General features: G+C 41.7%; 1 protein-coding gene across 2 annotated transcripts in view; it reads right to left on the bottom strand.

Annotated features, from left to right (window-relative positions):
* abcc9 (ATP-binding cassette, sub-family C (CFTR/MRP), member 9) overlaps positions 1–1,669 on the bottom strand; it is a 57,923-nt gene extending 56,254 nt beyond the window's left edge. For both annotated transcript variants that reach the window (XR_003936942.1, XM_030150492.1), the window contains exon 1: positions 1,507–1,669. The gene's annotated coding sequence lies outside the window, so the exon portion shown is untranslated. The remainder of the gene's footprint in view (positions 1–1,506) is intronic.
* Positions 1,670–15,124: the final 13,455 nt, after the last annotated feature.

Here is a 15,124-nt window from a genome sequence, read left to right as displayed (position 1 = left end):
TATATATATTTTTTTTTTTTTTTTAATTGACTACACAACCTGTTTCCAGTATTATGTTTAAAGGATTACATTTCTGATTATATATTTGAAGACTTAATTCTGCTTAAAGGGAAAAAAAACAATGAAAATTTATTTCACTGCAATGAGGAGGTATGTAGCCTTTGTTTTGACAACAAAACCTCCCTGCTTCCGGTTTTCCTGTGTGTAATCTACGTAAACTTCACGGGACAGTCACGTCCCTCCTATCGGATTTCCAAACTTGAAGCTGTGAATGTGTGGGAAAGGGGCTTCACTGTGGACCCCTGTTCAATCCAACATGTCACTAACACACAATTAAAATAATAAACAAAACACATCCACGACTGTCTAATAACTAGGGCACGTGCATGCCTGATGTATGATGGATTAAGCATCTTTTCTTAAAGACATTTCACTAGTTTTAGGTTTTAAATATGCAACTTCATATCCTGGTTGTCACAGTGTTATGAAAAATTAACCCTCCCACCTAGAACTCTTAAATATTTTAGCCCACAGTTTCCAGATTTAGTCCTAATATCAATATTTGTCATATTTTCCCTATCCCAAAAGGACATAAAACACACATTTTATTTGTGATGTTTTAAAAGCACAGACTAATTTGTAGATTTCTACTTGCATCTTTCAGTGAGATCATGCATAATCTAAAACCTCGCAGATTCAGAGAGGGAGGATGATCCTCAAGTGCACACGCTTTGCTTGGACATAAAATGCGTCGCTAAGACCTTGGATACGTTCTGCAGAGCCCACTGAACCAAACACAATCCCTGCAATCGACCGTGATGCATGCTGCACAGCAGAAACCTGGTAAACACAAGAACTGAAGAAAAAAACAAAACAAAACAGTGCAATACGTATTAATCTGCTTCATGCATTGATGCAGAAACTCATGCAAGAAAAAACAAATCCTCATTCAGAAATGACACAATTTAAGGATTGAAGAAGAAGAATTGAAGGATTCATTCTTGTGCACGCAGACAGAAAGGCTGTCATTAAAACGGACACAAATGTATCATATCAAATCACATTATTTATTCTTATTTTCGTGATTTGTGGAAAATAAACGCAGGCACTCTTTAATCCAAATAAAACTTTAAGAGGTTTGAACCATCCCGCCTGCAATGCCCATTCTCCTTCATGAGCCTCAAATGCAGGAAGCTTGGATTAGATTTTCTATTTAACCCAAATCTATGCTGCTATGTGTTTTATAATAACGCCGAAATAAAGTCCATCTTTTATTAACAGCAGGCAATATTTAAAAATTGGTGTGAAAGTCTGTGTTTTATCTCAGAGGTAAGGTGATTGTAATATTAGGTGATTTTTGAACGGAGTCTGGTGTGACCTAAATGTTTTTGTCTGTCCTGTTGAAGACGTCGTGATGCTGTGTGCAGAGGATGCTGTCGTGTGTCCGTGGATGACAGTAGGACAAAACAGAAGAAAAAAAAAAAAAAAAACATTCCCTCCACTCACCGGGGTCTGATGCAGGTCTGCAGCCTCACAGGGTCCCTTTCCGATCCACAGTCCCAGGTCCGGGCTGGTACAGTAGTGGTTTGGAAAGTGAAGGCACGGCCACAGGAAATGCCTGGGCTCTATATGACATAGTGAGCGCACATATTATGGGGTTATGGCGCTCAAGCAGAAAACAGCACGGCACACACTCTGATGGACGGACTGGATTTTTTTTTTTTTTGTCTGAGAAATTTGTCGTAATGCATGATAATAACATGAGCCAATGTAGGTCAAATTAAAGCCGAATAAACGCAACCGTGCTCAGGGTGATTTCAGTTCACAAAGATGCAGATACTATGGGATGTGTGCACATTGAACCAGTGTCCTGTCCTGTTTGACATGAGGTCAGGTAAAGAGCAGCAGGACTCACATTTGGACAAAAATAGATTTTATTGTCCTGAGGGAAAGGTTCATCTAAGGATATAAATAACCCTTTGATGCAGGAATTATGAGAACCTTTGTCAAGATTTTTTTTCCTGAGTGTTTTTATTCCTCTTTAAGCATGAAAAAAACAATGCGATTGAATTTTTTAATGAACCTATTTTTTATGGAGTTACAAAAATGTCCACTCAGCTGAACACCAATTTCTGAAGCAAAGAAACATGTATTTAAATGCAATAAGTGATATACTGTGTGAAAATTATGAAATAAAGACATTTTTAATGCAGCTAATCTGATGTTTTCTTACATTTTAACATACTCTAATAGTTATTACTCACTTCATGGAGATAATATGCAACAATAAAAAAAAACTTTTTGTTTAAGAAAACTGTTCATTACAGTCTAATACAGTGTTTTTCAACCTTGGGGTTGGGACCCCACGTGGGGTCACGTGAAATTTCTTGTAATTGATAAAAATAAAAACTAACTATTAAAAATATATGGTGAGTTGAGAGAGACAATCACAATCCATAAAAGACATGACAAACTGAAGCTGAAACTGAACTACACTGTAAAAATGACTAGAATTAACACCAAAAAGTTGTAAAATTGCAACATAAAAAAACTATAAGTAATATAATGCAAAGTTGTTTATTTGAAAATATTTTTGTGTTAACGATTAAATCAAACATAGCTGCAATTTTTACAGGAAGAGTATGTGAACAAAACCAGGTTTGTATGTAAAATGATGTATTTCTATTGTTTTTAGAAAATAAAACTGTAAATTGAAAAACAATGTGGTGCCATTTCAACTGTCAAGACCGTAATGTTGAAATAACGGCCTATTTGCTTTTTTTTTTTTTTTTTTTTTTAGTAAGAAAAGAAAAAAAAGTAAACATTTAACAATTTAACATTTTAAACTTGTAAATGAATGGGTTGGTAGAGTTGGTAGAGCGGCTCATCCGATAACCAAAGGGTTGGTGGTTCGAATCCTGGCTCTGACTGTCCATATGTCCATGGAAGACACTGAACCCTAAATTGCTCCCAGTAGAACCTGGTGGATTTGGAAAGTGCTTTGGACACCATGAAGGTGGATAAAATGTGCTCAATATGTGCAGTCCATTTGGCATTTAAATCCAGTGTTAAATATACATGTTTAAAATGTTAAATCTACATGTTACTTTGTAAATATGTTCACAGTTGGATGTGTTTTTTACCGTATTGTTCTGGAAACCACAGCTGCCAGTTTTTTGTTTTTTGTTTTCATAAAAACAAGATTTTTTTTTTTTTTTTTTTTTTTTTGTACAGTACACTGTGGTACTGTTTATCTTTCAAATGTTCATTGTGGTCGGTTTCAGATGCTGCAGCTCTTTCATAATTCATAGTTTGAGTTATTGTTTTTTCAGTATTAATTGTCAGCCTTGTAAATCCAAGCTGGACTGACTGTAGATATCTTGACCAAGGAAAATAAAATTCTCCCTTTGTGCATTAATCTACACCTGGCTTTACTGCCTCCGTCCATAATAATATACATTATATAGACTAAATGCCGTCTAAAATTTACATTTATTCACAACATAGTATAGCAAACTATTACATGGTCAAAACCAAATTAATTTCAGCTAAAAAATGTCTCCCTTTTCCAGTCGCCAGAAATTTGTGACGTTAAAATGGGGTCATGAGCCAAAAAAGGTTGGGAACCGATGGTCTAATAACAACTAGCAATTGATTTACACTCAAACATGTTAGTGCAAATCAGGTTTATCAAGAACAGCAAAGTTACAGTAATGGTATAAACTGCAGTGTTTGGGATGATGCACAAGTGTTGGCTAACATGGAAAAAAAACAACCAAACCCATGAATATAAAAGAGAACAGCTGTAGAACAGCTGTCCACTGGAGTGACCACTAAGCATGAAAAGGTTAAAATAAATAAATAAATAAAATGATCATGTCAAAAATGTATGAGATTTACTGGTTATATGTCCTGTTAAATTATGGTGTGTCTTGTCATTGTGTATTATTTGTTGAAGGTTTTGCATTTACATGGTTCACACTGCAGCTTTTTTCAGTACGTACTGAATTTGGAAAGTCCAGTTTTTCTTACTGTGCACCTGCAAATCAGTTCTGTAGGACTTGGTGTTATGATCCCAATCTTGCATACATGAGACTTTGGGCTGGTACTGCGAGTGGTGGCACCCTTTGGGTCGTCAGATGGGCTCCCTCCTTCACCGGTGTTTCGCTGACTGGGCCCACGACACCTCCAGAGGGTTCATCAGTGAGACCCAGCGTCCTGGCCTCACCTCCTAGGTGCCACCACTCACTTGACCACCCATGCTGAGTCTTTCCTCTTCCACCACAGCCACTGACTCCCCTTCTCTACAGCCCTCGAGAGGTCTTTAACAGCCTGCCGGTGAGCCCTCCCTCACACTCCCAACTCCCGAAGCAGTCTGGATGTTGAGGCAGCCACAAACCCTCTGCAGCCTTCTTCCACGGGGCGGACTTTCGCACTCCAGCCTTGCTGTTGTATATTAGCTGCAAGGTCGGCATACATCAGTTTCTTGCGCTCATAGGCCTCCTCCACAGCACTCTCCCAGGGGACCGTGAGCTCAATGATGTAAACGAGCTTGAGGGTCACTGACCACAGCACGAGGTCTGGCCTCAGGTTGGTTGATGTGATTTCCATTGGGAAGCAGAACTTCTGGCCTATGTCTGCCCTAAGCTTCCAGTTGCGTGCCCCACCAAGCCTCCCAGCCCCTGGTCTTGGGTCGACAAGACTGGCTTGGCTCACACTCTCCCAGATAAAGGTTGTTGTTGGCCAGCGAGCTGCTGGGGGCGGGAGGACATTGATTCTCGACCGTTGGCTTTCCAGCACAGCTGCAAGACATCGTAGTGCCTGGTTGTGCCGCCAGGTGTAACGGCCTTGAGTAAGGCTGGTCTTGCAGCCCACCAGAATGTGCTTGAGTGTGGCTAGAGATGGGCAGAGGGAACATGTAGGGGTCTTCTCTGTACCACTGGCTCAGATTCATGGGTGACGGTAGCACATCATAGGCAGCCTTGATGGTGAAGCTTGTCCTGAATTCCTCAGACTCCCAGAGCTCCTGCCAGGAGATCTTCCTCTTCTCCACACCCTCCCAAGTCATCCATGGCCTTTGTTTTGCCTGTGCCACCGCCTTTGCACACCTTGCTGCCTCTTCTTGACGGCGCACCTCCTGGATGACAAGTTTGCGCCTCTGGGGTGCAGTAGCCTTGTTCCAGACTGGTGTGCTGTCTCCACTGCCAAGATCACTCCTCCCTTGCTGCACTCATCCTACGATGTCTCTGTGCCTGAGTGCGGCCTTTGCCTGCTCAGTTGCTTCTGCTGAGGTCCACTTCCTGCCAGTGGCCAGGATGGGGGTAACTTGGGCTACCAAAGGATCGTTTGAATCTGACAGTGTCATCTCCAGCCTCACTTTGGCACACTTGAACTCCTCTGCTAGACTGGAAATGGGCAACTCCAAGACTCCTTTTCCGTAGAGCCCAATGCTGCTAAGGCACCTGGGAAATCCAAGCCACTTCCTTACATATGAGCTAACCAGTCTCTCCATCTTCTCCACCTTTGAGACTGGTACTTCATATAGGGTTAGTGGCCACATGAGGCATGGAAGGAGCCCAAATTGCATGCACCAGAGCTTCAGCCTGCCGGGTGGCGCGGTTCTGTCGATGTTCTGAAGGCTGCTGGTTACATCCTTCCTGAGCTGATCTATTTGCTCTGAGTCCTTGAGGGTGGCATCATACCATCGCCCAAGGCTCTTCACAGGCTTCTCAGAGACCGTTGGGATAGGCTTATCACTAATGTGGAAGCGTTGATCCGATAGCTTCCCCTTCACAATGGAGATGCTTCTGGACTTGCATGGCTTCATCTTGCAAACTGGAACACTCTGCAAAACCATTTAAAACTTACCACACTTTTATCATTAGGACAATTTAAATCCATAATTGCATCTTATTTTACCTCTCGCTGCTCCTGTTTTTAAGTAAACTTCTCTGTTTTAAGTTCATCTTTGTCACTTTTTTTGTATTTCTGATGTTTTGTGTTCTGTCTTGGCTATATTGTAAATGAGGGTGCTTCTTCAATATATCTCCAAGTTTAAATAAAGGTTATAATAATTAGAATAGCACACATAATCCAATCATCCAATCACCAGTAAACCAGTAACAGTTAAGAGTCCCAATCCCCACCCTCTATTCACCTGCATTTCTATCCAAATTACCAGATTACATCATAACCTATAGAAACAATAAGGGGGTATGGCTTGTATTTCTTTAATTGTTTTTCTTCAAACCAAAAATTAGGATAAGGGCTGTTGGAAAAGTCACTTTTCTTAACCTAAACTTAGAGAGGCATTATTTGTGTAATTATGAAAGGCCTAGCAGTCATATAACCAAGTTACTGATAATACTGTTGTTGAAGCAAATTGAATCAGCTGATAATGTTGTTATTGTTATTGAATGGACTTGTATTATTGTGTGATCATTAATCACATAAGCAAATACCAGTGCCATTTACTGTACTGTAGCCTGTTGTATTGGAATGTGGTTGCTGATAAATGTGCACAAAAATACAGAGCCTGTTTCAGTTATTTTTCAACAATTATTTTCGAGATTTTCACTGATACCCCTACTCCAGTCTGACTTCATTAAAATATGGAGTATATGTCTTACTTTCCAATTCCACAGTGACTTTAACATACAAGCATTCTCCTTGACAAATTATGTATAGTATTGTGCAAACGTTTTAGGTCATTTTTAGATTTGTTGTTTTTACAGGGCTATAATGACCATACATATTTTATTTCTCAGTCTCTTTATGAAGATACAGCAAGAAAATAGAGGACAAAACACACTATTTAACCCACTGCCACAGCATCCCATCCCCCACAGAGCCACCTGGCAAGCAATTACAGGCCATGGCAACTCAAGGACAGAAAGAACAAGAAGAAACGCAGAGTGTATATAGAATAATAATAGTTCAGCATGGCACACTAATTTACATGCTCATTACTACTACTACTGCATTACTACAATGTAAATATATAAATAATATTTAATTTTAATTCTATATTTAAATAAATATTTATATAAATACCACTTTTCTTATTTTTCTCCTTATATTTCATTTTTCACTTATTTGTGGTTTTTCTGCCTGTCTTTGTCTCAGCACTTGCTTGTTGCCTTATTACTCTGTTAACGGTGAAATTTGTTCTCTTATTTTGGATTTTATCTTTATTGCTACTAAACAAGTATACATTTAGCTGTAGATGTTTTGGGTTGTAATTCATGAATTGTGTCAGTGTTTATTAACCCCTATTAACCTACCTTATTAACTATTGTCGCAAATTGGCCTCAATATTCCACTGTTTCTGTCATGAGGCGCTGCTCAACACTCTGTGAATATGATGTTACTTGTTGAATATTATGTTATCTGGTTTCTATGATCTCTGATGTTCATGGATTGGTTTCAAAGCCCTGTTTCAATAATGATACTATTCATTTCATGACATTCTACTGATTTTTGGATCATTTTTGTTTTGTTCAGACTGGACTGTTAACTGGAGGGACTGATCAATGGCAACATCAACAAAATATATCTACACACCTGAGACTGAAAAATCTATATAATTAATATTATGCCAATTATGCCTAATGTGACTAATTTGCATCATAGCTGTTGTATGTGTTATATTCAAATTAAGAATCTCCACTTAATTTTATTTATTTTTATTTATTTATTTTTTTAAAAATCACAGCATGCATGTACAGCAGGGCGGCCTGCTTAGGTATGTAATGTCTGATTAATTTGAAGCAGTTTATTTTTTTTATTTATTTATTTTTTTCCTACTTGTCTTGTCCAGCATCCTAACAGCAGAATGGTAGTCTGGCTGCCTTTTGGTGCTGAACAAATTTGCTTTGCCAAGGGGAACCTCATAAAGTATATGAAGCTCCCCTTGATATTCTACTGTGTTTATTATGCGTTTTGTTGAACCACATTTCGATGCCGGACCTGACATGGGGGGGGGGGGGGGGGGGGGTGAAGGGGAGAGAGCAAGAGAGAAGAAGGTGGCAAAGACCCTCACAAGGAAGTATCAACAATACAAACAGTAACAATCATGGTGATAATTATAATGGTAACAGTAACTACAACCAGAACTGAGTAAACTGGGCAGAAGGAAGAGAAAACAAAACAAAACAAATAAAACTACAAAAAAATACAATAACATACATAAGACCTATTAAATGATGAATATGAGAAAAGAAAGCATGAACAAAATATCGTATACCACGTTCACACAAATAATACCAGAAACAAATCCACACAACATCAGTTGTTCACATTCATCTGCTGTGACAGAGTGAACCAGGCAAACAGACTGAGGTGAAGAACACAGACATGCAACCGCACTCCCTCCAAGGATCAGGGACCGACCAAGAGGGCCCCAAGGCCCGGCCATCCAGCAGACACCACAGAGAGGGGGGATCCAGCCCGCCCCCCCCCCCCGAGAGGCAACAGTGTGCCCACCCCGAAGATGGTCGAGGGAGGCCCCCACCAGAGGCCCCACAGCAGCCGAGCACAGGCCCCAGGAGGCCAGGGACGCCAGCCGCCACCCCCCCGCCGGGGGCCGGCCACCCAGGGGCAGGCGAGGCGCCGGCCCCCGAGCCCCACGAGCCCCACGAGCCCAGGAGCCACCCATCTCCCCGGGCAGGGTCCCACCCAGCACACCGGGCGGCCAGGCCGGCCCAGACCGCCACCCGCCGCAGGCCAGTGCGCACCCCGATGCCACAGCCAAGCGCCCTGGGGAGGGGATGGGGGATGGGGGATGGGGAGGCCCACCTCCCCATCCCACCAAGCCCAACCCCCAAACCCCACACACACCCCAGTCCCTCACTCACCCGCACAAGCATATGCACACACACACCCACTGACTCCCAGACATACACACCACCCATCCCACATGTTCGACCATTCACACACACACACACACACACACACACACACACACACCCACACACACAAACACCTCCACCCATGCCCATACACCCACCTACCCACATGCACGCCCACACGTACACATCTACATGTACACACATACCCACGCATGTACCCACATCCATCAACAGCCCCTCCCACCCACCTACATACACCAGACACGCGTATCCGGAGTGCCGCTCCCCCCAGCAGCGAGCAGCACCGCTGTGAGTCCCCCCAAGGCGCGGCACCTGAGCGCAGCCCCAGCACCAACCGCAGCCCAGGGCGGCAACACCAGCCGCCAGGAACCCCACCGCGGTCCACCACCCCGCCAGCAACCGCCACACCCCCGATACCCGCATACACACATCTTTCCCGGTCCCAACACGACCTGCGGCGGGCAAGAGAGCGGCTAGCCCAGCACCCCCCCCGACCACAGTTCCCATGCGCACACATCATTCATCAGAGGGTGGCAACCCCCCAGCAATGCAGCCAGGTGAGCCCCAAGCCAATGTTCCATCCCCGCAGTGGCAAGTCCAGGCCAGCCCAGACACCCCGGCGCATGCCGGGCTCCCCCCCACCCCGGGAGGGGCAGCGCCCAGACCCAGGGCCCAGGTACCGCACCCCGCCCACCCCCGACCAGCCTAGCCACCCGACCCGGGGGATGCCGGCCACCGACCCAGGCCCAACCCGGAGCCCCCCACCCCACCACCACAGGGCAACTCCGGCGCCGGGTCCACCCCCACCCCAACCCGGACAGACACCAAACCGCCCCCAGAGCAGGGCCGTCCAGACCCCACTCCAAGGGATCACCAGTGACCCGTAGCCCCGCGGCTCCTCCTGCCGGCCTCCTAACACTCAGAGTGATGTGATAGAGCTAATCACAGGGGTCCAGAGAGAATGAGATTGGTCCAATTGATTGTTTGAAGAGGCAGATATTGTCTCATTACTTATGTGATCTAATAGAAGGTTTCTAAACTGGTTAATGCTCAGATTGGCTTTTGTTTTCCAATTCACAAGGATAGTTTTCTTTGCGATGCATAAAGCCGTGAGGACCATGTGTGAGGTGTTAGTATCCATGTTGGTGCGGCCCAGGTCACCTAGTAAACACAGTGTGGGGTGGGCTGGAATATTGCATCTGAGCCATGTTGACAGGTCCTCACAGACCTGAAGCCAAAACCTCTGGACAGGTGCACATTGCCACAAGGCATGTATGTAGTTATCAACAGAGTTATCTGTGCACTGTGAGCAGATGTTTGACTGTGTGAGACCCATCTTGAACATCCTTTGTCCTGTATAATGAATTCTGTGAAGAATTTTGAACTGAATTAGTTGTAAATTCGGGTTTTTAGTCATTTTAAATGTATTCGAACATATTTGTGACCATGACTTTTGATCAAAATCATTGGATAAATCTGTCTCCCATTTTGAAGTCGGTAGGTAGATTAAGTCATCTGTTTTAGCATTAAGCCTATATATTTTGGATAGTAGCTTTGGGGTGCGGAGGTTCAAAAATTCTTCCACCTTGATTGGTAGTTGCAAGGTTAACTGGTTAGGGGTATATTTCTTACCTATAATAGATTTGATTTGGTGATATTCAAAAAATTTGGTGCTGCTAATCCCATGTTGTGAAGTGAGCGTATCAAATGGTACAAAGTTTCCATCCACTATGATATTTTCTAAGTGTGTTATTCCTTTGTCCTTCCACTGAGTAAAGTTTATAATTCTTTTATTTTGCAGGATGTCAGGGTTGTTCCAGATGGGTGTCTGCTTACATGGAATGGGTGAACATTTATTTATTTTAAGAAATTCCCACCAGGCTGTCAGAGTGGAGCTGATGTTCACACTTTTGTAACATTTATGATGCTTAATGGTTGAACTGATGAATGGTAAGTCAGAGATTGCTAGATCATCACACATTGCTTGCTCTATATCTAGCCATGGCTCATCTAGATAACTAGGTTTGAGCCATTTAGAGATATACTGCAGCTTATTGGCTAGGAAATATTGGCCAAAGTTGGGGAGGTCTAAACCGCCCCTGTCTTTGGTCTGCTGTAATGTATTTAGACTTATACGTGATGGTTTGTTTTCCCAAAGGAATTTAGATATGTGTGAGTCCAGTGACTTGAACCAACTAGAGGATGGTTTGATGGGTATCATGGAAAATAAATAGTTAATTTTAGGTAAAATCATCATTTTGACGGTGGCAACTCTCCCCATGAGTGAAATGGGTAATCGCCTCCACCGCAGAAGATCATCCTCTGTTGTTTTCAAGAGTTGAACATAGTTCAGTTTTATTAGTTCTGACAACCTGGGTGAAATATTTATACCTAGATATCTAATATTTCCTGAATGTATTGTAATATTGGGCACACCTTGAAAGTGACAGTTAATAGGCAGGGCTGTGGTCTTAGTCCAGTTAATGGAGTAATCCGATATTGATGAATAGTTATTTATAAGTGTGATTGTCTGGTAGAGAGATGCTTGTGAGTTCTGGAGAAAAAGTAATACATCATCAGCATAAAGACTTATTTTGTGATCTATATTCCTGGTACGGATTCCTTTTATTTCATCTTGTTGTCTAGTGGCAGCTGCTAAAGGTTCAATAAAGATGGCAAAAAGTGAGGGGGAGAGTGGGCAGCCCTGTCTGGTGCCTCTGTACAGACTGAAGCTTGGAGAAGTTTGATCATTGGTCCTCACGCATGCATGAGGGTTCTTATACAATATACTAATCCAGTCAATGAAAGATGGTCCAAATCCAAACTTTTTTAATGTTGTAAATAGAAATTTCCAGTTCACCCGGTCGAATGCTTTTTCTGCATCTAGAGAAATAATTATGGTTTCCAGATTGTGTATGTTAGAATAATCTATGAGGTTAATTAATCTGCGCATATTAGTTGAAGAGTGCCTCCCTTTAATAAAACCTGTTTGATCTGGATGGATTATTAAAGGAGTTATTTTCTCTATTCTTCTGGCCAGAGCTTTACTAATTATTTTTAGATCTACATTGATTAGTGAGATTGGGCGGTAACTGGATGGGAATGTGGGGTCTTTTCCTGGTTTTAATAATACAATAATGTTAGCTACGTTCATATTTGTGGGTATTTCGTTTTTCTCCTTTATTTCTAATACCATTTTGTAGAAAGTAGGTGCCAGAATAGTCCAGAATTCTTTGTAGAATTCTGCTGGAAGACCATCTGGACCTGGGGCTTTATTATTGGGCATATGTTGAAGAGCTTCTTGGAGTTCACCAACAGACAGAGGTGAGTCCAGAGATGTTCTCTGATCCTGTTGTAATTTTGGTAGATTGATGTTGCTGAAAAACTGATCAATATTATCATCTGATGGGTCTATTTGTGATGTGTATAATGCTTTATAGAAATCCCGGAAAGTGTTATTTATTTTGTCGGGGTCATGGCTGATGTTTCCTGCTGGATCTTTAACAGAGTAAATAGTTGTTTTCTCTTTATTTGTTTTTAGTTGATTCGCCAAAAATTTCCCAGATTTGTTGCTATGTTCAAAGTTCTCCAAGCGAAGCCTTTGCACCAAGAATTGCGTTTTCTTATTTATTATTTCATTCAGTTCCAGTTTAGCTTTCCTTATGCTGTTTAGCGTGTGCTCATCTGGCGTGGCAGAGTAGGCCTCCCCTAATGATTTAATTTTACCTTCTAGCTCCAATATTTTTAAGGTCTCTTTCTTTTTCTTATGAGAGGAGAAGGAGATTATTTTCCCACGCATTACTGCCTTTCCTGCCTCCCAGAGGACACACGCTGATGTTCCTGGTAACTCGTTGTTTTCTATGTATTCGGACCATTCTCTTTTAAAGTAGCTGATGAATTCAGGATCTTTAAGTAATGATGTATTAAATCTCCAGTTACGAGTTGGTGGCTTGATGTTCTTATTAACCAGAGTGAGTGACACTGGTGCATGGTCGCTGACGGTGATAGGATGAATTTTGGTTTCAGATATATCACTCATCAGTGAGCTGCTAGTAAGGAAGTAATCTAATCTAGAATAAGAGTGGTGGACTGAGGAGAAGAAGGTGTATTCCCTGACAAGGGGATGGTGAGAGCGCCAAGCATCGCAAAGACCAAAATCTGTCATGCATTGTTTAACAACTTCTGAGGCTTGGTCATGTCTGATATTTCCAGTGGGACTCAGCCTGTCAACTCCTGGGTCCAGAACTGTGTTGAAGTCCCCTCCGATAATGAATGTGCAATCTGAGTGATCATAGAGTGATGTGAAAACGGAGTGAAAAAAGGAGGGGTCGTCAACATTTGGTCCATATAAGTTTGCAATACATAACTTAACATTTTGAATTGATAATTTAACTAATTAAATTAATTTGAAGCAGTTTAAATTACTTTGTATTGGTTTTGAGATTCTCTTTATGTTTATCAAATTTAAGTTGGGAATCGAGTACCAAGCCAAGATATTTAAGTTCTGTTACAATTTATATTTTTTTCATCCTGTTAATTTACATGAAAGTTTGGTTGTAGATTTATTTTTTTGATAGAGAAACACATAGACGCTGTTTTTGAAAGATTGAGCACCAGCTGATTTTTGATGAGCCACTGCCTGATCTCAATCATAGAAGTAGATAGAGCAGGGGTGTCAAACTCATTTTAGTTCAGGGGCCACATACAGCCTAATATGATATAAAGTGGGCCGGACCAGTAAAATAATGTAAATAATAGGATAAGAACTTAGAAATAATATCAACTCCAAAGTTTTCTCTATGTTTTTGAGTGAAAAAAGTAAAATTCCGAAATTAAAATGTTTACATCTACGAACCGTACTTGAACGTAACATGAACAAATATGAACAACCTGAAAATTCTTAGAAAAATAAGTATAATTTTAACAATATTAGACCTTAGTTTATCATTTATACATATGCATCACAACTTAGAGATCACAGTGGATCTACAAATACACAAATAATATGCAGAATATTGTTAAAAATACTACATACTTCTCTTGAGACATTTCAGCTTCTTCATATTTTTTTTTTGAAAAGCCAGTCTGTAAATGTAAACATTTTTGTGTAATTTTACTTTTTTGACACTAAGACAAAAAGAAAAATTAGCGTTTTTTCATTATTTATTGGTTATTATGACAGTATTTTACTGGCCTGACCCACTTTAGATTGAACATCCTTGATTGTTAATATCTTCATTGTAATTTTTACATTTCACAAATTCATCCAAAGGGCTAGACTAGACCCTTTGGCGGGCCGGATTTGGCCCCCGGGCTACGTGTTTGACACCTGTGAGATAGTGCATTTGCCTGTTCTGGCGTCTTGGGAGGTGTATAAAGAACTGCATTGTCATCAATTTAACATCTGCTTATATAACTGTAAATAAATTTAGGCAGTAAGGGGTTAAGTCATGTTGGCTGGGTAGACGAGTGGTCTACTCATCCCTTTTGTTTACAAAAACTGAACAAAACTCAATTATCAGCAGTTTGGAAAAAAACCAACACATATATAGAACGTGGAAAATATGTGCAGTCATGGAGAGAAAGTAAGTTTTTTTTTAGATCCTAAAATATATCTGATGAACCTAAAAATGTAACCTCTCTTGTTTTGCAGAGGCAGCAGACTTCATCACTGCTGAGATGTTCCATAACGCCTTTGGACCCTGGATGTGGAGCCTGGGATTCACTGAGCCGCTGTGTCCCAGCTGAGAGACCAGAGCCTGGGGACAATGAGCCGAGCAGGAGGGAGTTTCATATGTGTGTGTTTGTGGATGAGAGGGTGTGTGGGAGGATTTGTGATCAGGAAGATAAAAGACATCATCCATTACAAGTGTGTGTGTGTGTTTACATCATAGCTAAGTACAGTGCGAGGAGATTCCCACCCGCTAAGTGTTTCCCAAGAAACTGTCAAGGGAAGTACTCAACCTCTGACCCCTGCATACGCACACACACACACACACACACACACACACACACACACACACACACACACACACACACACACGGTCATACACTTGTACTCTGTATTTCCCCAGGGTTTCATAAGCACGCCCACTCAGCCTGTCTTCCTTTGTTTTTGCATGTACACACACACGCATACAGTAAAAAAACACACAAACCTGACAGCTGTTGAACCTTGACCTCTGACCCCTGTATCACCAGAGGAGGAAGGAGCACTCATCCCGGGAAGACTCAGTGACACCCAGGGACAGTGA

Source organism: Sphaeramia orbicularis, chromosome 12 (genome assembly GCF_902148855.1).
Source record: "Sphaeramia orbicularis chromosome 12, fSphaOr1.1, whole genome shotgun sequence".
In the NCBI taxonomy this organism is placed as follows: domain Eukaryota; kingdom Metazoa; phylum Chordata; class Actinopteri; order Kurtiformes; family Apogonidae; genus Sphaeramia; species Sphaeramia orbicularis.
The sequence above is the reverse complement of the archived record's forward strand: the minus strand, read 5'-3'. Positions and strand labels throughout refer to the sequence as shown.